Source organism: Piliocolobus tephrosceles, chromosome 5, assembly GCF_002776525.5.
Source record: "Piliocolobus tephrosceles isolate RC106 chromosome 5, ASM277652v3, whole genome shotgun sequence".
NCBI lineage: Eukaryota > Metazoa > Chordata > Mammalia > Primates > Cercopithecidae > Piliocolobus > Piliocolobus tephrosceles.
Window position 1 is genome coordinate 46,525,792 of NC_045438.1, and position 24,751 is coordinate 46,550,542.

The 24,751-nt window shown below is 36.7% G+C and overlaps 1 protein-coding gene across 4 annotated transcripts in view; it reads left to right on the forward strand.

Moving 5' to 3' along the window:
* GRM1 (glutamate metabotropic receptor 1) overlaps positions 1 to 24,751 on the forward strand; it is a 440,038-nt gene that overhangs the window by 107,698 nt on the left and 307,589 nt on the right. The gene's annotated exons all lie outside the window — the stretch shown is intronic.

A 24,751-nucleotide genomic window follows, 5' to 3' on the forward strand; every position in this document is an offset into this window, starting at 1 on the left:
TTTCTTTCTTTCTTTCTTTCTTTCTTTCTTTCTTTCTTTCTTTCTTTTTTTTTTTTTTTGACGTAGTCTTGCTCTGTCGCCCAGGCTGGAGTGCAGTGGGACAATCTCGGCTCTCTGCAACCTTCGCCTCCTGGGTTCAAGCTATTCTCGTGCCTCAGGCTCCTGAGTAGCTGGGATTGCAGGTGCACACCACCACACCCAGCTGATTTTTGTATTTTTAGTAGAGATGGGTTTTCACCATGTTGGCCATGCTGGTCTTGAACTCCTGACCTCGTGATCTGCCCACCTCAGCCTCCCAAAGTGCTGGGATTACAGGCGTGAGCCACCGTGCCTGATCTGTGATTTCTTTTATTAACTTTAGTTCCTTGGTTTGGTCTAACACCAGTTTTCACATTGTTAGATTTTCTGAAACATACTTGTATTTCTAATTGAAGGCTGAGATTGGTAAGCAGTGATGGTTAGAGATGATCTTCCCAGCAAAAGTGAATATAATTCTTTCAGAGAGTGAATTTATATTCTAATTTTAGAGGAGCTTTTTAGGAAGAGAGAATGCATGTTGGGACCAGGAAAACCTTTTTCTAGGTTGCCCAGAGAGTTTGCTTGACAGATGCAGGGGCTGCCTCTCCACAAAGGGACCAGAAGTTATCTGGAGCACCACTGGAGTGTTCTCGCTCTTTTGCCCCAATAACATTTGTAAGTTTTCTATGGTAGAGTCTCCATTTTATTTACAGAGCTCTAGTCTGGAGGTTCATGATACAATCAGCAGTACAGCAATTCTTCAGCTCACCATCCAATACCGAACTGTACCTCTAGTCCCTGCTGTCTTTGATCTTGGTGTTCTTCATGAATTCTGAGAGGAACACTCACTTTGTTAGTTGCCTTCCCTCACGTCTTTTCAATGCTACAGGTTCAGCTCTATTTGATTTTTACCACCAATCTGATCCCATCTGCCTCAGATCTTCTAGAAATTCTCCCACTCTTCTGGTCTCTGGCTGGCATCCTTCCCAGGTTTCTAGTGCTACCATGGATTCATCCTTATTTTTAAATCTCTGCTGTTATTTGAGTGGCATCATGGGAAGCAGGAAAGATTGATACATATGCTCAGATATCCATCATGAAGCAGAAAAACTCTGTTTTGAGTTTTAGTAATAAAACTTGATTTCTTCTAAGGAATCAACATAGTTGAGTTTACAAAACTCATCATTTTTCTTTTGATTTTAGCTTTGAATAACAGTTCCAGAAATATTAAGTGTTTTGTCACATGTCTGCACATATATTTCTTCATAACTATGCAAATTCAGTATTATTTTTTCCATTTTACAGATGAAAAAATAAATACTTGGAAAGTTTTAATTAGTAAGTGATTTGAACAATGTAATGCTTTCCAAAATCATACTTTTCCAAAAGATAAATTGATTCAAATACAAAACACTGAAGCCTTCATAGCATAACTTAAACTACTAAGTTTTGTGGTTTTGTAATTTCAATCGAAGCTAGTTCTATATAATAATTTAGTAATAATTTCTTCATTGCTGATTTCGAAGAGGACATTAAATGTTTGCATTGATTTTGGCAAAGATTGTCTCTATATTCATTAAATATTTATTTTTTCTAGATACATTATTATATGGACCATTTTTGTTATCCTCTTAGAGACAATGATCACTATTATACATTAATAAATATGTATATGTTTACAACATTTATATCTGTATCACAGATATAAGGTGAAATATTGGCAACAATTATCTTCATAATCTTAGTATCAACTATATTTATTTCTGTGGCATAAGAATTGGTTATACTACAATATGGTACAACTATATACCCATATACTACAAAATTGGTATATATTACAATAAACATTTCTGAAAAACTAAGCAAAAATAATATTCATCAATAGAAATAAAACAGAGCATTTTTATGACTTTAAATACATGCTTATTTTTTTACAGCCCATCTGTGGTTACCTAAAACTTCAAGAATCCAGTGCAATGCACTTCTGCAGGTTGACATTAATAACTACAGAGCTCCGGGAGAGAAATATTGCTGAGGTTTCTTGAAATATGAAAATTTTTAAAGTTCCAGTTCCTCATTTAAACAAGAGAAAACTGTTAGTGAAGTGAGTGAAAAATTGTGTTAATTATTAAATGCTAATGACATCATGTAAATGAGTTAAAAGGATTCTTTAACATACTTTACCACTGGTGTTACTTGCTGTCACTCCAAATAGGTTTGAGATCAAGAATGACCCAGGTTAGTTTTTATATTTCTTTGGTAACTGCTACTTGTTGAATCATGGAATCTGGAATTAGACTTGAAGCTATTCTTACATTCTCTTAAAAAAAAAAAAAAAAAAAAAAAAGGAGTAAACAAAAATATATTTACCACTCCCAATACCCAAATAGGTAACTTTTTATTTTCAATTGATATTTTAACTGGAGCAATTAAACACACACAGAAAACATATCTTAGTTTGGTTATTAAATGTGACTTTATGTTTTCTTTGCTTTCTGGTCATGCTCAGCCATTTTCAAAGCCCTTACTGTGGGTATAGCTGATATTTAGAATATAATGGTATTTTTTCCTCTTCCCTTCCTCCATTCTTTTCCTCACTCCTCTCTCTTTTCTTTCTTTCTCTGCCCCCACCCTCAACTTTCTCTCACCTTTTCTACCCTTTTCTCTTTTTCTCTCCCTCTCCTTTCCTCCCATTATTTTTTCTTTCTGGCTGTCATCATTTTATTCTTAGACTTAAGGTATAAATTACAAGTTAAGAGTACAGGTCTATGTGCTAAGTGTGTTTGAGGCTAAGGTAATCATTTCGTGTTTATCATCTTTAGTAGCACTTTAACCATCTAAACTCTTTCATTCTTCCCCCCACTCCTTTTCTCCATTCTGAATTGCTATTTATGTGAGTGCTTATCATACTCGCATGTGTTTTTTTCAAATTTACTTAGAATCCTTAGTAGTGGTCAATTATTTCTTCATTTTATCACCTGGTTCTTGAAGGAAGCAGCCTATTCTGAAAATGTTTAAAAGTAATGAAAATCAAACATAACCTGAAAGTGAATTCATGATGTAATTTGACTGATCAGAGTACTGTATTTGTCTTATTTTCTTAAAGTTCAGATTGTTTTCTGATTACATTTTTGTTTTAATCTATTTTTTAATTCTGACGAAGTGATATATTTCTATTCATTTCTAGTTACAGCCAGAAACTAGTGAAAAATGATTTTCGGAGCGAAAAATTTCTGCTTTATATTTTTTGTGGAGACCTTTAGGGAGGCTTCCTATACCAACAAGGATCAAACGTTGACCAGAATTGTGGAACAAATGGAATTAATCTTAATGAAGACTAAACTAAACACAAACATTTGAACCACCACTTGAAAAAAATACATTCTTGACAATGAATGTTTATCTTTTATTTGTGATTATGAACATAATTCATACTCATGACATAATATTTCTAAAATAGAGAAAAAATATAAAGGAAAGAAAGAGCAACCATAACCTCATCATCAAGAGATATTTACTACAACAATTTGATACATTGCTTTTCTATATATTTTTGGTGCATATTTGTTTGTATACAAGTATACATATATTTTAAAACTTGCTGTGTGTATAGCCAAGCCTTTAAAAATTATTAATATAATTGGTTCAACTGGAACCAACCTCGTTTTCTAAAATCACTAAAGCAGATAATCAAAATATTCTTTGTACTAAACAATTATTTCATTTCAAATCGATCTATTACAGATACCTTTTTCAAATTCTTTAGTATTCTTCTAAATAGTCTCCTTAGTTGTATCATATCATTGTAATTTTAATCATTAAAGGACAGGAGAAATATTCTCCTGTGTGTTTGGTTATTGGAATCTTAATTTTATTCATTAGTTTTAGAAGCTCTTTTTAAAAATTTATTATGAAATCTACTGTTGAAGAAAGTTTTAAATTTGCTCTGAAGAAACTATATTAAATTTGCTGCTGCCAAAATGTTCTAAGATCTCAAACTAATGCAATAAGCCCTCTTATGGAAATAGAACTTAATAGCTATAGTGTGTGATCCATTTCAGCTAAGCCTCTCAGGAGTAGGTGTGGATTCAAGGTTGTTAGTATGATTTGGAGAGCCTTTTAGAATAAAAATATATGAAATTATATTATACTTGGTGAAGGTAATAAAAAGATATTTCCATAAGTACATTGCTAGGGCCCCTCCCAGTGTCTTAAAAAGAGCCTATGCAAGCGAGCAGCCCTGAAGCTTGGAGCTTTCTTCATATTAAATTTGCCTTGACTCAGGAGTTAACATTAGTTTTCATTTCAGAAGGATAGTTACATTTTACAAATTACATTACTGAAAATGGATTTATAGTTTCCTTGGAAAGAAATGATAAGGGCATGGTGGGGAGAGCCAGGGGCTACACTGAGCATTCTGCAGTCAAGACTAAGAGAGGGGTTATGTACCTGAAATTTCAGGTGATGGCCTCATCAGTGACATATTAATAGAGAATGACTGGGAAATGTTCAGAAATCAGAAAAGGCAGTATAAGCAGGTAGTCAAATGAGGGCGAAGATCTGAAGCAGAAACAGAAATTCCCATCTCAGGTATTCAGAAAGTAATCAGAAAGGCCTTTCCCAGGGAGATGCAGGCAATATTGCTCATGGCTGGTGCTTACTCCTGAGATTTGATGGATGGGAAGTCCACCTGGGCTCAAACGATTACAGATGGGGTGCAATAGACCTACAACATAACAATGAACCAGGAATATTCTCAGTTTAGCTGGGCATTCTTGAGTGAGACAACTCCAAATTCTAAATTGCTGAAGAAGCAAAATTTGAAATCAGAAAATCTGGGTCTTAGATCTCCTGCTAGTTCGTAGGAGCTGTGTAATCTTCAGCAAGATTTCAATCTCCCCGAGGTTCAGTTTCCTTATTTGTAAAATAATGACATTAAGTATTTTTCTGATTGTCTATTGATATGTAACAAATCACTCCCAAATTTAGTGGTTTAAATTATAACATGCATGTTTGTCATGACTCTGTAATGTCGGTAGGACTCAGTGGCACAGCTTGTCTCTGTGCTACTGAGAGTTAGCTGGGGTGGCTCAAAGGCTGGGGGTAGGAATCATCATCATTTGCTGAGTTTGCTCACAAGCTTCCCTGGCAGTTGACACTGGCCGTCTGCTGGAACCTCAGAATGTGGCTGGCAGGCCTACACATGGCCTCTCTATGTGACTGCTTGGCTTCCTCCTAGCATGGTGGCTAGTTTCCAAGGGCAAGTATCCCTGGGTGTCCAGGAAAAACCTGTAGCACCTTCATGACGTAGCTTCAGAAGTAGTCATCCAGGTCAGAGTCACAGACTTACTATAATTTAAAAGGAGGGAGCAGAGTCTATGTCTCAGTGGAGGAGTTATAATTCACGTTGTAGGAGGAACATGTGGAAGGTGATATATCCCTGGGGCCATCTTTAGAAAATACAATCCTGCTGCTAAGATAATAATAGCATACTTTTATAAGAGCATTTAATATGTATCAAGTGCTAAGAGATTTATGTACATACATCACCTCATTTAATTTATCACCACAACACTCTGAGGTAGGTACTGTAATTATCATCTCTATTTTCCAGATCAGAAAAATGTAGCATAGGGAGTCTTATTTCACCAATAAGATATTTAAGGGGTGGGGTTGAGATTTGAACCCACGTCTCTAGAGTTTGTGCTTTTAATCCTTCTCAGCAGTTATTTTCAGGATCAAACAAGAACATGTACATAAAAATGCTTTGTGAATTCTAAATTCGCTCTCCAAGTTTAAGTCTTTTTAAAGTTTTAAAAACTTTGGGAAACTTTCACAGAAATATTAATATTTTAGAATTCAGACACACAGTGAATGTGTGTCTGGTTGGCTACAAAATTCACATAATAAATAATATTATAATAGTATTGGTGTTTCCAGAGGTAAAACTTCTGAGAATCTTTTCTTTTTTTTTTAAATTTTTTTATTATACTTTAAGTTCTAGGGTACATGTGCACAACATGCAGGTTTGTTACATATGTATACATGTGCCATGTTGGTGTGCTGGACCCATTAACTTGTCATTTACGTTAGGTATATCTCCTAATGCTATCCTTTCCCCCACCCCCCTCCCCACAATAGGCCCCCGTGTGTGATGTTCCCCTTCCTGTGTCCAAGTGTTCTCATTGTTCAATTCCCACCTATGAGTGAGAACATGCGGTATTTGGTTTTCTGTTCTTGCAATAGTTTGCTGAGAATGATGGTTTCTAGCTGCATCCACGTCCCTACAAAGGACACTGAGAATCTTTTCTTTAAAGGATTGTCTATGATCATTCTGCTCTCTCATCTCAGTATCCTTGGTCATCTCCCGAAAAGTACAGACCACCCCATGCAGTTTCATTATGAAATCAGAGAATGTTAGTTAAAGCTGTAAAAACCCTAAGATTTTACATGGCCCAACTCCCTTTTGTATTTCTAGAGTCTTTAGATGTGGTTGTCAGAAGCTTAAATGACTTTTGAGAATAAATAATGATTTAAATCACTTTTTCTCCCTGATATTTTCCAGTAAATGTAAAATTTCTAGCAGTTTGACTTTAGAGCTTTAAAGAATGACTGACTTACGGTGAAAAATTTCTTTTTAATTTCTTTTGGTGGTTAAATATTTGAACATTTTATTGGAAGTTTTCTTTTTTTTAGCTATTAATATTTAACTAAATAGCAATATGTGTGTAGTACAGGAAGGAGAACAGAATATAACATTCCCATGTTCCTAGAGCTTGCATTATATAGAAGCAGCCTCCAGAAGCAGTGACTGGTTTCAGAGTAGCAGGCGCTTATTATCTAGGATATATGGCCTTCTTCTTGAAGTGTAGTGTTTCATTAAACAAGACAAAGAACTCCCGTGTGTGTATGTGAGTATGTTTGCGGCAGGGAAATCAATTCCAATTACACCGCACACCACCACATTCTTGTCCTACGTGAAGCCTTCTATGAAGAGTTGAGGGCAGGAAAAAGCCAGAACCTCCATGGCAGGTGTTCACTGAACAACTTGGGAAGATGACAAGGATTTGTGGCCTCCGATTCATCTTGAGCTGAACCTCAGGCTGAGTTCTTAGTGAAGCTAGGCTACTCTAAGGCTGCTTGAGATAGAAGGTCGTGATTCCATGGCAACTGCATGTTGGTAAAGGTGCCAAACTCTAGCCTGGGTCTGTTCTGCTTGGTCATTATTAGGATGTCCCTATTGCAGACACTTCTGCAACAGGAAGGGCCCAACTTGATTTCTGAATGTTGTGCCGGTCGGGGCTTCTCTGACTCCCCAGGGAACCCAGGTTATCATCTCGGTATCATGGTTTGTCCTGAGTCTGGACTCCTAAGACTAGAGTCACAGATGTTCAGATTTTTTGTTTTGTTTTTCTATCCAGAACAAAAGTATCACTCAGAGCACCATTTTGCAAACTAGACATTCTTGGTGGTCAGACTATAAGATTTCAGATGTATTGGCTTTAGAAAGGCAATTGTAGGAAAAAATTGCCAGTCGTCAATGCTCAATCCAATGCTTCATTGTATAATTAAGATGATTAGTGTAATTGGAAGTCATGGGGAATTCTACCACCATATAGTTTTAACTCACGCTGCAATGGCTGAAGATCCTGATACTTCACTAAAAATATACTTTTATTCCCACTGTTGTTTTCTGAGGCTCTAGGTTTAGTTTTTTCTTTCTTTCCCTCCCTCCCTCCCTCCCTCCCTCTCTCCCTCCCTTCCTTCCTTCCTTCCTTCCTTCCCTCCTTTGTAAGAAAAAGACAAATAATTTTGTGAAGAATTTTATCAGTCAGTACACTTACGAGTTTTAACAATTGTGTATTTCCTGAAAGTAAATAATGAAAATAAATTTCTTAAGAAAAGTATATGGAGGATGTTAGATAGTTAAGAGAAAGTGAATATTGAACAATTGAGAATTAGCTAACTGGTTTAATTTTATTTATTTTTAAGTTTTAATACTTTTATTTAAAGTGCCATGGTAGGTAAAGCTCAATACTGTGCTAAGTTTTAAAGAAAACTTTGCTATGCTTTTCATTTGCCACAGTGAACTCACCTTTTACTGTAGTTTATTAATAATAAATTTATTCAGTATTTCCAGAAGGTAAAACTCCAGAGAATCTATTTTTGTACTAAAATTTCACTAGTTTCACCAAGAAAAGTCTGAGAAAGGAGACACCTAATTTATGAGAAATACAATATTAGGAAGCATAAGGTTTTACCTGAGTTCAGGCTGTGACATTGCAGTGCAAGAGTGATGCAACTGTGAGGCTAGCTCCCTTCTCAAGTTCCTTCTAACTTCTAGAAGGAGATAAATATATGCACGAAAATTTATCTACCATCATAGGTCTTCAAATTGTTTTATTAAGTAATTCTTTTTAGAGTAGAATTAGCACCATCAGCACTCCTGATGATCACAGATGGAAGTTCTTGCCACTCTTTGAGTCAACCTAATGATAGTAAACGGGGAGATCCAGGTATGTTCTCTTTCCCCCAAGGCCTACCTTTTCTTCCTGGACAAGGTTGCTCCATATTACATAATGTTAAAATATTACATAATGTTTCAGGAGTTAGAAGAATTAAACAATGTCTACTTCTCTAGGTGTTGATTTACTCAGTTAAGACTTAAGCACTAAGAAGGCACACATTTCATTGATTATGTCATTGAGCAGTGGCTGATGATGAATTTGTCTGTACTGTCCTAGAATGTTGTAATTCTGAAGTAGACTGTTAGATTTTTTTATTTGTTATATTTCTCTTTTTGTATAAAATTCTGAGTGATAACCTAGATAGCTATGATTTCTAGGTTGAGAATGGATTGGAGAGGAAAAACAGTAGATGTGGGGAGACTACACTGAAGGATATGGCAATAGTCAAGGAGAGAGCCAATGAAGACTTACATTAAGATAATAATACAGATAGATTCAACATGTCATTAAGAAGTTGATAGATTACAGGTGAGCAAGTGTAAGGAAATACAATGATTTCATCATGAATGGGCGTATGAAATATATCTAAATTAACTTCCATTAAAGACAACTTTTTCATGTATCACATGCACAGGTTGTGTGTGTGGGTGTGTGTGTGTATGTGTGTGTGGTTGTGGGTGTATTTGGAATTGTCCCACATTTTATTGTGTATTCCTCTCCTCTTACTTGTTTTGTTAACTGAAAAGATCTATAATTTACTCCTATTTCAGAATGGGTCCAAGAAACAGACATATGATGAAGGTACAGTTTTGATGCCCTTATTTCCTAATCCATCAGAATCAAGACCTACTTTAAAACCTAGTATAGATTTTTTTTTCCCTGGGGAAGTCTGTCTTATTCTTAACTGGGTATAGATATTCTTACCTCTGGTCTGCACTTCAGCACCCTGTACACAGCTGCAATCATTCCTTTGCAGGTCTCACTCTTCCAGAAACCTATGAGTTTATCTAGTGCATGGGATTTCTTCTATTTGTTTGTCTCTGAAGGCCTAGTTCTGCTTGGCATGTACATGCTGGAAGACATTGAACAACAAAGAGATCATATTGATTCGTAGGATGTAATACTTGTCTTTCTATGTCCTCTGGTGATAGTGCGAAAACTGAAGACTAGAGAGTGGCTTACCAGAGGTTTTTCATTTCTGCTATCATCTCTCTGAAATGAGTCAGAGACATTGGAGGCTGTCATATGGCAGACAGTCATAGAGCTTGGCAAAATGTCCTTGGAAAAGCCAAATCAACAATACCTATGTGGTTCATTAACTTAAAGCTTTTGGAATTGGAAGGAGCCTCAGAGGGGATCTAGTCCTACAACTGACTCACTCTGCACTACAGCATTACAGCCAAATTTGTCTAAAATGCTGGAGTCCTAATTTTGGGCTTCTCAGAAATAATGTCTCTTTTCTTAATTTTTATTGGTGAAAACTAATGATGACTTAATATTAAAACAGAAAATTAGACATTAACATATTCTCATTTTTTGGCTACTAATTAAATTGTGTTTGTACACAAGGATAGGGGAAAATATATGGCATATAGATGAGGGGAGATGACAGGATGATTTCCATTCTGGTTCTTTTGATCGTCTAAGGATGATCAAAGCACCTGGGACCCAATTGTATGTTGAATTGACAAAATCAACCTTTTTTTGCAATCCTGTGCTTTGCAGCCCTCACCTCCTTGGCAACATGAAGCCTCAGCTGCCCGCTGCCTTCAGAAGGATCTGTGGAACCAAAGCATGTTAGAATGTCAGGGCTTTAATGGGTTACCTCTCCTAGGATCATTTTTCTTTTCAGGAGCAAGAGAAAAGTAACATCTTGCTAGTGGTGGAGTATCTTAGGTTAGAAAGGCCTCTAACGTCATTTTCAGTAGCATCATATGTAAGTCTTATCCTCAAAATCCTGGCCTGTGGAGCAGATAAGATGCCCAGTGACATTTACTGGCTTGTATTCTTGGCAATTCATTGACTTGGGCTTGCCCAGTGTTTCACACAGGCACAGTGTGTCACCCCTCCCTGTGGTCTACCCTCTATATATGCCTACTCATATGTCTTGTTCTCCTGCAGCATATTGAATACTACTGTGAGCTCTGGAGTCTCACTGCCTGGGCTGTGTTCCCCTCTCTCCCATTACTGTATGTGGGAACATAAACAACCTTTCTGAGCCTCATTTTTATTGTATGCAAAATGGCATGTTGTGGGTTTCTGAAGACAAAAGGAGATAATGAATATAAAGGGCTTAATTTGGTACCTAACACATAGAGCTCATTAAACGTTACCAAAATAAATAATTACAAACTCTCATATGGTACTGTATTAGTCCATCCTCATGATGCTAACAAAGACATACCCGAGACTAGGTAATTTATAAAGGAAATAAGTTTAATTCATTCAGAGTTCCGGGTGTCTTGGGAGGCCACAGGAAACTTACAATCATGGTGGAAGAGGAAGCAAACATGTCCTTCTTTACATAGCATCAGGAGAGAATAGTGCAGAGCAAAGTGGAGAAAAATCCCTTATAAAACCATCAGATCGCTTGAGCACTCACTCACTATTAAAACAACAGCATGGACCAGGTGCAGTGGCTCAAGCCTGTAATTCCAGCACTTTGGGAGGCTGAGGCCAGCGGATTACAAAGTCAGAGGATTGAGACCATCTTAGCTACCATGGTGAAACCCCGTCTCTACTAAAAATACAAAAAAAAAAAAAAAAAAAAAATTAACCAGGTGTGGTGACAGGCACCTGTAGTCCCAGCTACTTGGGAGGCTGAGGAAGAAGACTGGTGCGAACCCAGTAGTCAGAGTTTGCAGTGAGCCAAGATGGCAGCACTGCATTCCCGCCTGGATGACAGAGCGAGACTGCATCTCAAAAACAAAACGAAACATAAAGAACAGCATAGGGGGAACACCCCCATAATCTAATTACCTCCCATGAGGTCCCCTCCTCAACATATGAGGATTACAATTCAGGATTGAAACTTAAGATGAGATTTGGGTGGGAACACAGAGCCAGACCCTATCAGATACTTACTATATGATAATATTTGCATATATAAAAATTATTTAATTCTTAATGATAACTGTAAGAGGTGGTTACTATTATGCCCATTTTATAGGTGAGGGAGCCAAAGCACAAGGAGATTAACTGACTTACCCAAAGTTTCGTAACTGGGAAATAGTAGGGAGTTAGAATTTGAGCCCAGGACTCTCTGCTGCCAGAGCGCCTGCTTATCACTGTTCTGCAGTGCTCTCTCTCCTATAGATGGATGATATCACTCCAAAAGCATTGGCAAAGCCACTGGAAAACTCCTCTGCACAATCTGAACCCAAGTGAAATGCAGGTCTGATTAAGGCTCTGTGATGCAAAGTGGTGTGGAATGAGCTTTTCCTACCATGATGCCGAAAACCTGGGCTAGACTTACAGACACACAGTAAGAGATGTCGGAGATTACCCAGTGTAACTCCTTTACTTTGCACATAAGGACACTGTAACCCAGGGCAGTGCAGGAACTTGCACACAGTCATAGTTACAATGAGGGAGAACCAACCACTGATTAGGTTTCCAAGGGCTTTTATTTTATTTTTAATTTTCGTGGGTGCATAGTAAGGGTATATATTTATGGAGTACATAAGATATTTCAAAAGAGGCATATAATGCACAGTAATCACATCAGGATAAATGGGATATCCATTACCTTAAGCATTTATCCTTTGTGTTACAAACAATCCAGTTCTACTCTTTAAGTTATTTTAAAATGTACAATTAAATTATTATTAACTATAATCACCTTGTTGTCAAATACTGGATCACATTCATTCTTTCTATTTTTGTACCCATTAACCATCCCCACTTTCCCCTCATCCCCCATCTACCCTACCCAGCCTCTGGAAGCCACCCTTCTACTCACTGTCTCTAAGAGTTCAATTATTTGAATTTTAGCTTCCACAAATAAGTGACAACATGCAAAGCTTGTCTTTCTGTGCTTGGCTTGTTTCACTTAAGATAATGACCTCCAGTTCCATTCATGTTGTTGGAAATGAGAATATCTCATTCTTGTTATGGCTGAATAGTACTCCATTGTGTACATATACCACATTTTCTCTATCCATTTGTCTGTTGATAGAGACTTGGGTTGCTTGCAAATATTGGCTGTGGTGAATAGTACTGAAATAAACATAGCAGTGCAGATATCTCTTCAATATACTGTTTTCTTTACTTGGGGGGCTATACCTAGAAGTGGGATTGCAAGAATATATGGTAGCTCAGTTTTTAGTTTTTTGAGGAGCCTTCAAACTATTCTCCATAGTGATTGTACTAATTTACATTCCCATCAACAGTGTATGAGGGTTCCCTTTCCTTCACATCCTCAGCAGCATTTGTTATTGCTTGTTTTTTGGAAAAAGCCATTTCAACTGGGGTGAGATCTCCTTGTAGTTTCGACTTGTGTTTCTCTGATAACCAGTGATGAGCAACTTTTCATGTACCTGTTTACTATTTGTATGTCTTCTTTTGAGAACTGTCTATTCAGATCTTTTGCTAATTTTTTAAAATGACTCTTACTTTTTTTTCCTGCAGAGATGTATAAGCTCCATATATATTATGGTGATTAATCTCTTGTCAGATGGGTAGTTTGCAAATAGAGCTAATAAAGAAATTCAGTAAAGTTGCAGGATACCAAATCAATATTTAAAAAATTAGTACTATTTATATATGCCAATAGCAAATAATCTCTCATTGTGTGGGTTGTCTCTCCACTTTGTTGATTGTTTCCTTTGTTGTGCAGAAGCTTTTTTGTTTGTTTGTTTGTTTTGAGACACAGCCTTGCTGTGTCGGCCAGGCTGAAATGCAGTGGCACGATCTCAGCTCACTGCAATCTCCACCTCCTGGGTTCAAGCGATTCTCCTGCCTCAGTCTCCCGAGTAGCTAGGATTAGAGGCATGCATCACCACCCTGGCTAATTTTTGTATTTTTAGTAGAGACGGGGTTTCACGATGTTGGCCAGGCTGGTCTCAAACTCCTGACCTCAGGTGATCCACCCGCCTCTGCCTCCCAAAGTGCTGAGATTACAAGGCTTGAGCTGCAGAAGCTTTTTAACTTGATGTGATCTCATTTGTCCATTTTTGCTTTGGTTGCCTATTCTTTTGGAGTATACTGAAGCAACCTTTGTCCACTCCAATATCCTGGAGAGTTTCCTTGATGTTTTCTTTTAGTAGCTTCATAGCTTGAGGTCTTAGATTTAAGTCTTTGGTCTATTTTGGTTTGATTATTTTACATGGCACACAGGGGTCTAGTTTCATTCTTCTGCATATGGATATCCAGTTTTCCTGATGCCATTTATTGAAGAGCCTGTCCATTCCTCCATTGTATGGTCTTGGCATCTTTGTCAAAAATAAGTTCATTGTAGATATGTGGATTTGTTTCTGCATTCTCTATTCTGTTCCATTATTCTATGTGTCTGTTTTTATGCTGGTACAATGCTGTTTTGATTACTGTATTCTGTAGTGTATTTTGAAGTCAGGTAATGTTATTTCTCAATTTTTTTTTCCCTCAGGATAGCTTTGGCTATTCTGGGTCTTGTGCGGTTCCATAAGCATTGTAGGATTGTGTTTTCCATTTTTGTGAAGAATATTGTTGGTATTTTGATATGGCTCACATTGAATTTATAGATTGTTTTGGGTATACGAACATTTAAACAACACTTATTCTTCCAATTCATAAACATAAAATATTTTTCCATTTTTTTGTGTCCTCAATTTATTTAATCAGTGTTTTATAATTTTCATTGGACAAACTTTTTGCTTCTTCAGTTAAGTTAATGCCTAGGTATTTCATTTCATTTGTGACTACTCTAAATGGGATTAGTTTTTATTTCTTTTTCAGATTTTTACTGTTGGCATATGTAAATGGTACTAATTTTTTCAATATTGATTTTGTATCCTGCAACTTTACTGAATTTCTTTACCGGTTTTAACAGTATTTTGAGGAAGTCTTTAGGCTTTTTCAAATATAGAATTGTATCATCTGCAAACAAGGATAATTTGACTTCTTCCTTCTCAATTTGGATGCCCTTTATATCTTTCTCTTGTCTGATTGTTGTAGCTAGGAGTTTCAGTACTATGTTAAATAACAGTGCTGCAAGTGAGCATCTGTGTTGTGTTCTAAATCTTAGGGGAAAAGCTTTCAGTTTTTCCCCGTCAGTATGATACTAGATGTGCTATGTGGTTGCATATGGTTTTTTGTTTGTTTGCTTGTTTTTGTTTGTTTATTTTTTTGAGACAGAGTCTCGCTCCATCGCCCAGGCTGGAGTGCCGTGGCGCGATCTCCGCTCACTGCAAGCTCCGCCTCCTGGGTTCACTCAATTCTCCTGCCTCAGCCTCCCGAGTAGCTGGGACTACAGGGGCATGCCACCATGCCCGGCTAATTTTTTGTATTTTTTAGTAGAGACGGGGTTTCACCATGTTAACCAGGATGGTCTCAATCTCCTGACCTCATGATCCGCGCTTCTCGGCCTCCCAAAGTGCTGGAATTACAGGCGTGAGCCACCGCGCCTGGCTGCATATGGTTTTTATTATATAGATATGTGGTCCTAATATACCCAGTTTTTGAGATTTTTATTTTATTATGAAGGGATGTTGAATTTCATCAAATGCTTTTTCAGCATCAAGGGAAGTGTTCCCTCTTCTATTTTTTTTTTTTTTTGGGATTAGTTTGAGTAGGATGGGTATTAGTTATTTAAGTGTTTGGTAAAATAAAGCCATCAACTCCCCGGCTTTAGTTTTCTGGGAAATGTTTTATTACAATTTTGACCATACTTGTTATTGGCCTGTTCAGGTTTGGGATTTCTTCCTGGTTCAATCTTGGTAGGTTGTATGTGTCTAGGAATGTATTCATTTCTTCTAGGCTGTCCAATTATTGGCATATAGTTGCTTACAGTACCTCCTAATGATTCTTTTTAATCTCTGATTTTATTTGAGTCTTATCTCCTTTCTTTTTAGTATGTCTAACAGTTTGTCTTTTTTCAAAAAACTAACTTTTTATTTTATTGATCCTTTTTATTGTTTCCTTTGTTTTAATTTCATTTATTTTTGCTCTGATCTTTATTATTTTCTTCTACTAATTTGCAGTTTGATTTGCTTTTGTTTTCTAGTTCTTTAAGATGCATACTTAGGTTGTTTATTTGAAGTGTTTCTTGTTTTTGTTTTTTTTTAATGTAGACATTTACAGTGCTAAAGTTTCCTCTTAATACTGCTTTTGTTGTATCCTATAGGTTTTGGTATGTTGTGTTTCCACTATCATTTGTTTCGAGAAAATTTTCAATTTTCTTCTTAATTTCTTTATCGACCCACTGGTCATTCAGGAGCATACTGTTTAGTTTCCATTTTACATAGTTTTCAAAATTCCTCTTAAGTTCTAGTTTTATTTTATTATGGTCAAAGAAGATACTTGATACAATTACAATTTTTTTGAATTATTTAAGATTTGTTTTGTGGCCTAACATGTGGTCTATCCTTGAGAATTATCCATGTGCTGAGAAGAATATGCATTCTGGAGCCATTGGATAAAACGTTCTGTAAATATCTATTACGTCCATTTGATCTATAGTAAAGATTAGGTCCGATGTGTCTGTGTTGATTTTCTGTATGGATGATCTGTCAAATGCTGAAAGCACAGGGTTGAAGTCTCTAGTTATTATTGTACTGGAATCAATCTCTCTCTTTAGCTCTAATAACATTTGCTTTACATATCTGAGTGCTCCAGTGTTGGGTCCATATATAATTACAATTGTTATATGCTCTTGGTGAATTGACCACTTTATTACTATATAATGATCCTTGTCTCTTTTTATAGTTTTTGTCTTGAAATCTATTTTGTCTGATATATCTATTTCTGCTCTTTTATGTCTTTCATTTGCATGCAATATCATTTTTCATCCCTTTATTTTTAGTCTGTGTGTGTCTTTATGGGTGAAATGTATTTCTCATAGGCAATAGATCATTGGGTCTGATTTATTTTAATCCTTTCAATCATTTCATATCTTTTGATTGGAGTGTTTAGTCGACTTAACATTCAATGTTATTATTGCTAATTAAAAACCTACTCCTGCCATTTTGTTACTTGTTTTCTGGTTGCTTTGTTCCCTCCCCTCCCCTCCTATCCCCTCCCTTCACCCCCTCTCCCCTTCCCTTCCATTCCCTTCTTTCCTCTCCTCTCCTCTCCTCCTTTCTTTCTTTCTTTCTTTCTTCTTTCTTTCTTTTCTTTCCTTCTTTCTCTTTCTCCTTCCTTCCTTCCTTCCTTCCTTCCTTCCTTCCTTCCTTCCTTCCTTCCTTCCTTCCTTCCTTCTTTCCTTCCTGTCTACCTTTTAGTGAAGGTGATTTTTCTCTGGTGGTATATTTTAATTTCTTGCTTTTTATTTTTTGTATCTGTATTATTATTATTATTACTATTATTTTTGAGACAGAGTCTCACACTGTTGCCCAGGCTGGAGTGCAGTGCATGATCTCAACTCACTGCAACCTCTGCCACCTGGGCTCAAGTGGTTCTTGTACCTTAGCCACCCAAGTAGCTGGAATTACAGGCATGCACCACCATACCTGGCTAATTTTTGTGTTGTTACTAGAGATGGGGTTTCCCCATGATTGCCAGGCTAGTCTTGAACTCATGGCTTCACGTGATCTACCCAACTCAGCCTCCCAAAATGCTGGGATTATAGGCATGAACCACTACACCCAGCCTGTTATATGTTTTTTGATTTGAGGTTACCATGAGGCTTCCAAATAATATCTTGTAACCCATTATTTTAAACTGATGAAAACTTAACACTGATTGCATAAATACATTAACTAGCAAACAAGAGAAAGCTAATAAAAACTCTACACTTCAACTTTTGTCTGCTTTTTACCTTTTCGTTGAAAAAAGTTTTAAACTTCTTTTTAACAGAAATTTAAAACCTTTTTGACTTTTTGTTGTTTCTATTTATATCTTATTGTATCATTTATGTTTTGAAAAGTTGTAGTTATTAATTTTGATTAGTTCATCTTTTAGTCTTTCTAGCTAAGACATGAGTAGTTTACACACCACCATTACATTGCTACAATATTCTATGTTTTTCTGTGTACCTGCTAGTAGGTACACTAGCAGGTACCTACTAGTGAGCTTTGTACCTTCAGATGATTTTTTATTACTCATTAATTTTGTTTTCTTTCAGATTGAAAGACTCCCTTTAGCATTGCTTGTAGGACATGTCTGGTGTTGATGAAATCTCTCAGCTTATGTTTGTCTAAGAAAGTTTTTATTTTTTCTTCATGTGTGAAGGATATGTTCACTGAATATATTATTATTCCAGAGTAAAATATTTTTTTCATCCTGCACTTTAAATATGTCATGACACTCTTTCCTGGCTTGTAATGTTTCCACTGAAAAGTCTGCTGCCAGACATATTTGGAACTCCATTGTATGTTATTTTGTTTTTTTGTTTTCTCCTCTCGCTGCTTTTAAGACTTTTTTTTTTTTGTCCTTGACCTTTGGGAATTTGATTATTAAATCCCTTGAAGTAGTCTTCTTTGGGTTAAATCTGCTTGGTGTTCTATAACTTTCTTGGGCTTGAATGTTAATATCTTTCTCTCAGTTTGGGAAGTTCTCTGATATTATCCCTGTGAATAAACTTTCTACCCCTATCTCTTTCTCCATCTCCTCTTTAAGGCCAAAAACTCTTAGATTTGTCTTTTGGAAACTATTTTCTAGATCTTCTAGGCATGGTTCATTGTTTTTTATTTGTTTGTCTCCTCTGACCATGTGTTTTCAAATAATCTGTCTTCAAGCTAATAAATTCTTTCCTCTGCTTGATCAGTTCTGCTATTAAGAGACTCTGATGCATTCTTTGGCATGTCAATCGCAGTTTTCAACTCGAATTTCTGCTTGATACTTTTTAATTATTTCAATCAGTTTGTTAAATTTGTCTGATAGGATTTTGAATTTCTACTCTATGTTACCCTGAATTGCATTGAATTTCCTCAAAACAGCTCTTTAACAGCTCTTTAGTCAGCAGATAATGAATCCTCCAGGACTGGGTCTTTACCTTCAAGGCAATGGTTTCTCCAAGGACTTCTAAATGCCCTACCTTGACTGCAAGAGGTCCTCATGTTCTTTGAATTAAAGGAAACTTTTCCTCCATACCCTAATTTCCTTTTGACCCTGGGTAAAATCTATTTTGACTTAGCTAAATGCTATTTTCTACTGATGATGTAAAATATATATAAAACATGGGGTTAAATAGTAGGACACTGAGAGCTTAGTAATAGGGTTTAATTGATTCCACTGAGCTTAAGGTGGCTACAAGCAGCTACTTGGAGGGATAACAGAACAGCTGGATCCTGATGAATGTCAGTCCAATGATGCTGGGCAGTATGTCTTTCTGTTAGTTCAGGTTCACCTAATGAGCTTGTTCTGGAAGTGGCCTTGTTTTATCACATGTTGGCTGTTTCTGCAGGGCAGTACCTTGTTCCCTGTTTTTCAGTGACTGCATACCTAAAAATGAATATTGGCAAAAATGAATCTGCAGGCAAGATACATTTTAAGTGGTTGCACAACAAATGCTTTCTCCTCCCCTACAGTAATACATTTGTAAAATAAATCAGATTGGGAAAGAAAAAAGCTGTTGAAAAAAATCTGCTAAGCAGGTGCTTACTTTGAATACTGAGAATATGAAAAATGTTTTGACATGAGGCTACAGATTATGAAAGAGTGCTGATTCATATTGCTCTAGAATCACCAAATGCTTATGCTATAGGAAACCTTAGAGATTTCCTAGTACAAAACCTGTATTTTGTACATGAATAAAGAAGACAGAATGATACCCAGCTCAAGGTCATAACTAGTTAGAGGCAATCAAGACTCCTGGTTCTCATTCTGAAAATTTTATTGTGAAATTTCATATTGTATTAGCCTACTTGGGCTACCATGACAAAATTATTACAGACTAGGAGGCTTAAACCATAGATATATATTTTCTCACTGTTATGGAGCCTGGGGAGTCCAAGATCAAGTTTCCAGCAAATCTGGTGTCTGGTGAGAGCTCTCTTCCTGGCTTGCAGATGGGTACCACTTGCTGTGCCCTCATAGGTTCTCACATACTTGGTTTCTGCACATAAAGAGTGTGAGCCCTTTGGTGCCTCTTCTTAGAAGGCTTCTAATCTTATTGGATCAGGGCACCACCCTTATGACATTATTTAACCTTAATTACCTCTTTTTAGGCCCAGTCTCTAAATACAGCTACATTGGGGTTTAAAACTTCAACATGTACATTTTGTCTCGTTCTGTCACCCAGGCTGTAGTGCAGGGGCGTGATCTCTGCTCACTGCAAGCTCCACCTCCCAGGTTCACGCCATTCTTCTGCCTCAACCTCCCGAGTAGCTGGGACTACAGGCGCCTGCCACTACTCCAGGCTAAATAATTCTGTATTTTCAGTAGAGACGGAGTCTCACCGTGTTAGCCAAGAAGATATCGATCTCCTGACCTCGTGATCTGCCCACCTCAGACTCCCAAAGTGCTGGAATTACAGGTGTGAGCCACCACACCCGACCTACTGTTGTATTTTGAAACTAGATAACCTGCTTTGATTTCGCATGTTCTCAGATGAAATTCTAGACTTTGGACTTTTGAGTTGGTGTTGGAATGAATTAAGACTTTGGGTTGATGGGACTGGAGTGAAGGTATTTGTGAAGGACCTGAGTTTTGGGGACCATGGTGGAATGTTGTTATATGAACATCCCCTCTGAAACTATGTTGAAACTTAATCCCCAATGTGGCAGTATTGAGAAGTAGAGCCTTTAAGAGGTGATTGGATTAAGAGGGTCTGCCCTCATGAATAGATTAAACCTGCCCCCATGAATAGATTAAGCCTGAGCCAGCATTTTAGCACATGAGGACATGCAAATTACTTACCATGTGATGCCCTGTGCCAACTTTGGGACACTGGAGTGCTGTACATGAGTCCACCAGTAAGGAGACTCTCACAAGATGCTCACCATAGACCTTGGACTTCTCAGACTCCATACTTTAAGAAATAAGTTCCTTTTCTCTATAATCTACCCAGTTTCTGGTATTATTTTATAAGCAACAGAAAACAGAGTAATACAGTCTTCATATTTGACCCTTCATTGTTACCACATGGCTGCTACACCTCCAGGCTCAAGTCCATTTCCTGGCTAAAAAAAGAAGAGACAAAAGGCTTAAGAAGCAGACCATCTGCCATCTGACTTTTTCAAAAATTTCCCAGAAGTTTCAATTGACAACTTCTGCTTAAATCTCATTGCCCGGAACTGGGTCACTTTGCTTCTCCGGCTACAAGGGCATCTGGGCAGGTAGGTGTTTTTGGCTATGCCCAGTCACTCCAAACAAAAGTGGGTATTTTTTTTGTTAAAGAAGAACAGGGGAATAGATAATGTATAGAAAACTACCAGAGTCTGAAACATAGAAAGTGTTGTAGGTAAGTAATTAAGAGCCATAGGCTTTAGAGTCAGGCACATCTGAATTCAAATCCCAGCTCTGACAGTATTTGGACAAGTTACTTAAGTTCTCTAGTCCTCAGTTTCCTCTGTAAATGGAGAGAATTATGATAAATAAGGCGACAAAGTTGTGGTAAAGATGAAAGATAATAAGTAAGACGTAAGGTCTCCATAAATGCTAGTGTTCACGTTACACCACCGTTTTAGAATCACAAGGCATTTGTGTTTCTTATCCTCCATGGACAAAGTCATACTTTAATTTCTTTTAACTTCAGTGAGACAGAATATTCAGAATACCAAGACACAGAAGCTGGAAAAACAGGTCTTATTCAGCATTATTTCTTATTAAAAATAATTATTCTCTCTGCTTCTAGCCCTTTGCCTAAAGGGAAGTCCTCCATGAGACAGCCATCTTATCCTCAAGCTGAAGTGCTTCCTTGTGTTGGAAAAGAAGTGACTAGGCCTGCAGCCTAGCCCTTGTAGGAAATTTACATCAAACAGAGAGGGTGTCCTGAGTCCTGTATATTTTTTCTTAAGGCAGAGGCTCAGTAGATCAATAAATCTACATCTCCCAAGCTCAGTATCATTGAGTCTTTAACTTAAAAAAAGAAAGAAAGAAAAAGAAAAAAAAGACACAAATTGCTTTTTTAGTAAATTAGGGCTCTATCAGATTTCAGGATTTCTATCAAGAAATCTGTATGTATTACACATGGTCTTTTAATCTAAGAATGTAGATATCACAGAAAGTGGCATATAGCCTATGGTCAACTTTACTCAAGGGCAGTCAGTACAACATTAGGATTTCTTATTTCCTTCAGGAAGAAAAATTGTTATGTAGGCATTATAAGTGGTTCAATTCCCTTCTGGAAAAATTTCCCAAATATCCTGTAATAGCTGTGCTTGGCATGGCATTCAGTTTTCATCCCTATGTATTTTTATTTCAAACTTGTTTATATTAACAAACTAATACCTGATTATTATAGATAACTTAGAAACCAAAAATATTAAAAATATAAAAACACAATTACATATAATTCTGTCATCTAAATAAAACTATTGTTAACATTTTTATGTTTGTTCTTCTCTATATATGTAAAGGTATTGATATTTTTTAAAAAAATTGGATTTATATTTACATTCTATTTTAAACCATGTTGACACTTAAAAATATGACATAAATATTTTCCCTGATATTAAATACAATTTTATATCATCTTTGAAAATGGTTGCATGCATTATTTTTATAAATACATACCAACTTCCTATTGTTGGACACAAATTGCTTTCTGTTTTTGTTATTATTTCCAGCGTGTGCTGTGATAATTTTTATGATGGAAACTTGGTGGATAATGAAATTATTTTCTGAGTCAAAGGATATGAACATAATTTAACATACTTCATAGCATTGATATTAATATTGCCAAATTTTACCAAAAAGATGAGAAAAATTTATTACACCATTAACAGCAACTCTTGCCAATGCTGGTTATTATCATTAACAAACACATATATAGTTCTTTTGTGTGTGTGCGTGTGTGTGTGTATAATTTGGAGGTATGTTTTCTGAACTTGTTGTTGCTATATACAACCTACCTGCTTTTGATTATATACCAGTACCACATAGGTAAGGATAGCAGACAAGTGAGATAGAATTGCTTCTGTGAACCTGTTTCTTGCACATGGGAACCACAGTGGGAAATGCTGTTTTTTTTTTTTTTCCCAAGAATGATGATCTCCTTTTGTATTTTTATACCACTTAGATTTTGCCTTCTCTTAACTTCTTTCTCCATTCATAAATAGCTAACTGAAGTTAGAGAATCAATGATGTGGGTCATTGTATGAAGCTCTAAAATGGATACAATGAGGCATGAGTGTTTGTAACTTAAAGAAGACTTAATGACAGAGGCTGGACATAGATAAATGTAGACTTGCAATGCATTTATTAAACCTAAACACTAGAAGCCCCAAAATAAAAAAGAGAAGGACTTTCTTTGTGCAAGTGTGGCAGAAAAACTATAGGGACAACCTGGACACAAGGTGACTATGAGTGGACAGTGAAGCACTGCAGTAAAGAAACTATCACGAGCTTGGGTTTTATAAATAGGAACATGGGCATAAAGCTAAAGCTGTTGGGTCAATGCTAAAGCCTTATGTCCACTTTTAGATTCTACAGCTGTAGAAAGACATGGAGAATATTCCCTGCACTTTTCTTTGTTCTGGGAAATTTAAAGTCATTATCACATATAATTTGATAATCATGATGAGTTTTTTTTTTTTATTATTATACTTTAAGTTCTAGGGTACATGTGCACAACATGCAGGTTTGTCACATATGTATGCATTGCCATGTTGGTGTGCTGCACCCATTGACTCGTCATTTACATTAGGTATATCTCCTAATGCTATCCCTCCCCCCACCCCCTCCCCAAAATAGGACCCAGTGTGTGATGCTCCCCTTCCTGTGTCCAAGTGTTCTCATTGTTCAAGTCCCACCTATGAGTGAGAACATGCAGTATTTGGTTTTCTGTTCTTGTGATAGTTTGCTAAGAATGATGGTTTCCAGCTGCATCAATGTCCCTACAAAGAACATGAACGCATCCTTTTTTATGGCTGCATTCCGTGGTGTATATGTGCCACATTTTCTTAATCCAATCTGTCACTGATGGACATTTGGGTTGATTCCAAGTCTTTGCTATTGTAAATAGTGCTGCAATAAGCATACATATGCATGTGTCTTTATAGCAGCATGACTTATAATCCTTTGGGTATATCCCCAGTAATGGGATGGCTGGGTCAAATGGTATTTCTAATTCTAGATCCTTGAGGAATCACTACACTGTTTTTCACAATGGTTGAACTAGTTTACAGTCCCACCAACAGTGTAAAAGTGTTCCTATTTCTCCACATCCTCTCCAGCACCTGTTGTTTCCTGATTTTTTAATGATTGCCATTCTAACTAGTGTGAGATGGTATCTCATTATGGTTTTGATTTGCATTTCCCTAATGGTGAGTGATGATGAGCATTTTTTCATGTGTCTGTTGGCTGTATGAATGTCTTCTTTTGAGAGTGTCTGTTCATATCCTTTGCCCACTTTTTGATGGGGTTGTTTGTTTTTGTCTTGTAAATTTGATTGAGTTCTTTATAGATTCTGGATATCAGTCCTTTGTCAGATGAGTAGATTGCAAAAATTTTCTCCCATTCTATGGGTTGTCTGTTCATCTGATGGTAGTTTCTTTTGCTGTGCAGAAGTTCTTTAGTTTAATTAGATCCTATTTGTCAATTTTGGCTTTTGTTGCCATTGCTTTTTGGTTTTAGACATGAAGTCCTTGCCCATGCCTTTGTCCTGAATGGTATTACCAGGTTTTCTTCTAGGGTTTTTATGGTTTTAGGTCTAACATTTAGACCTAAATGTTATTAGACCTCTAATCCATCTTGAATTAATTTTCGTATAAGGAGTAAGGAAAGGACCCAGTTTCAGCTTTCTACTTATGGCTAGCCAATTTTCCCAGCACCATTTATTAAATAGGGAATACTTTCCCTATTTCTTGTTTCGCTCAGGTTTGTCAAAGATCAGATGGCTATAGATGTGTGGTATTATTTCTGAGGGCTCTGTTCTGTTCCATTGGTCTATATCTCTGTTTTGGTATCAGTACCATGCTGTTTTGGTTACTGTAGCCTTGTAGTATAGTTTGAAGTCTGGTAACGTG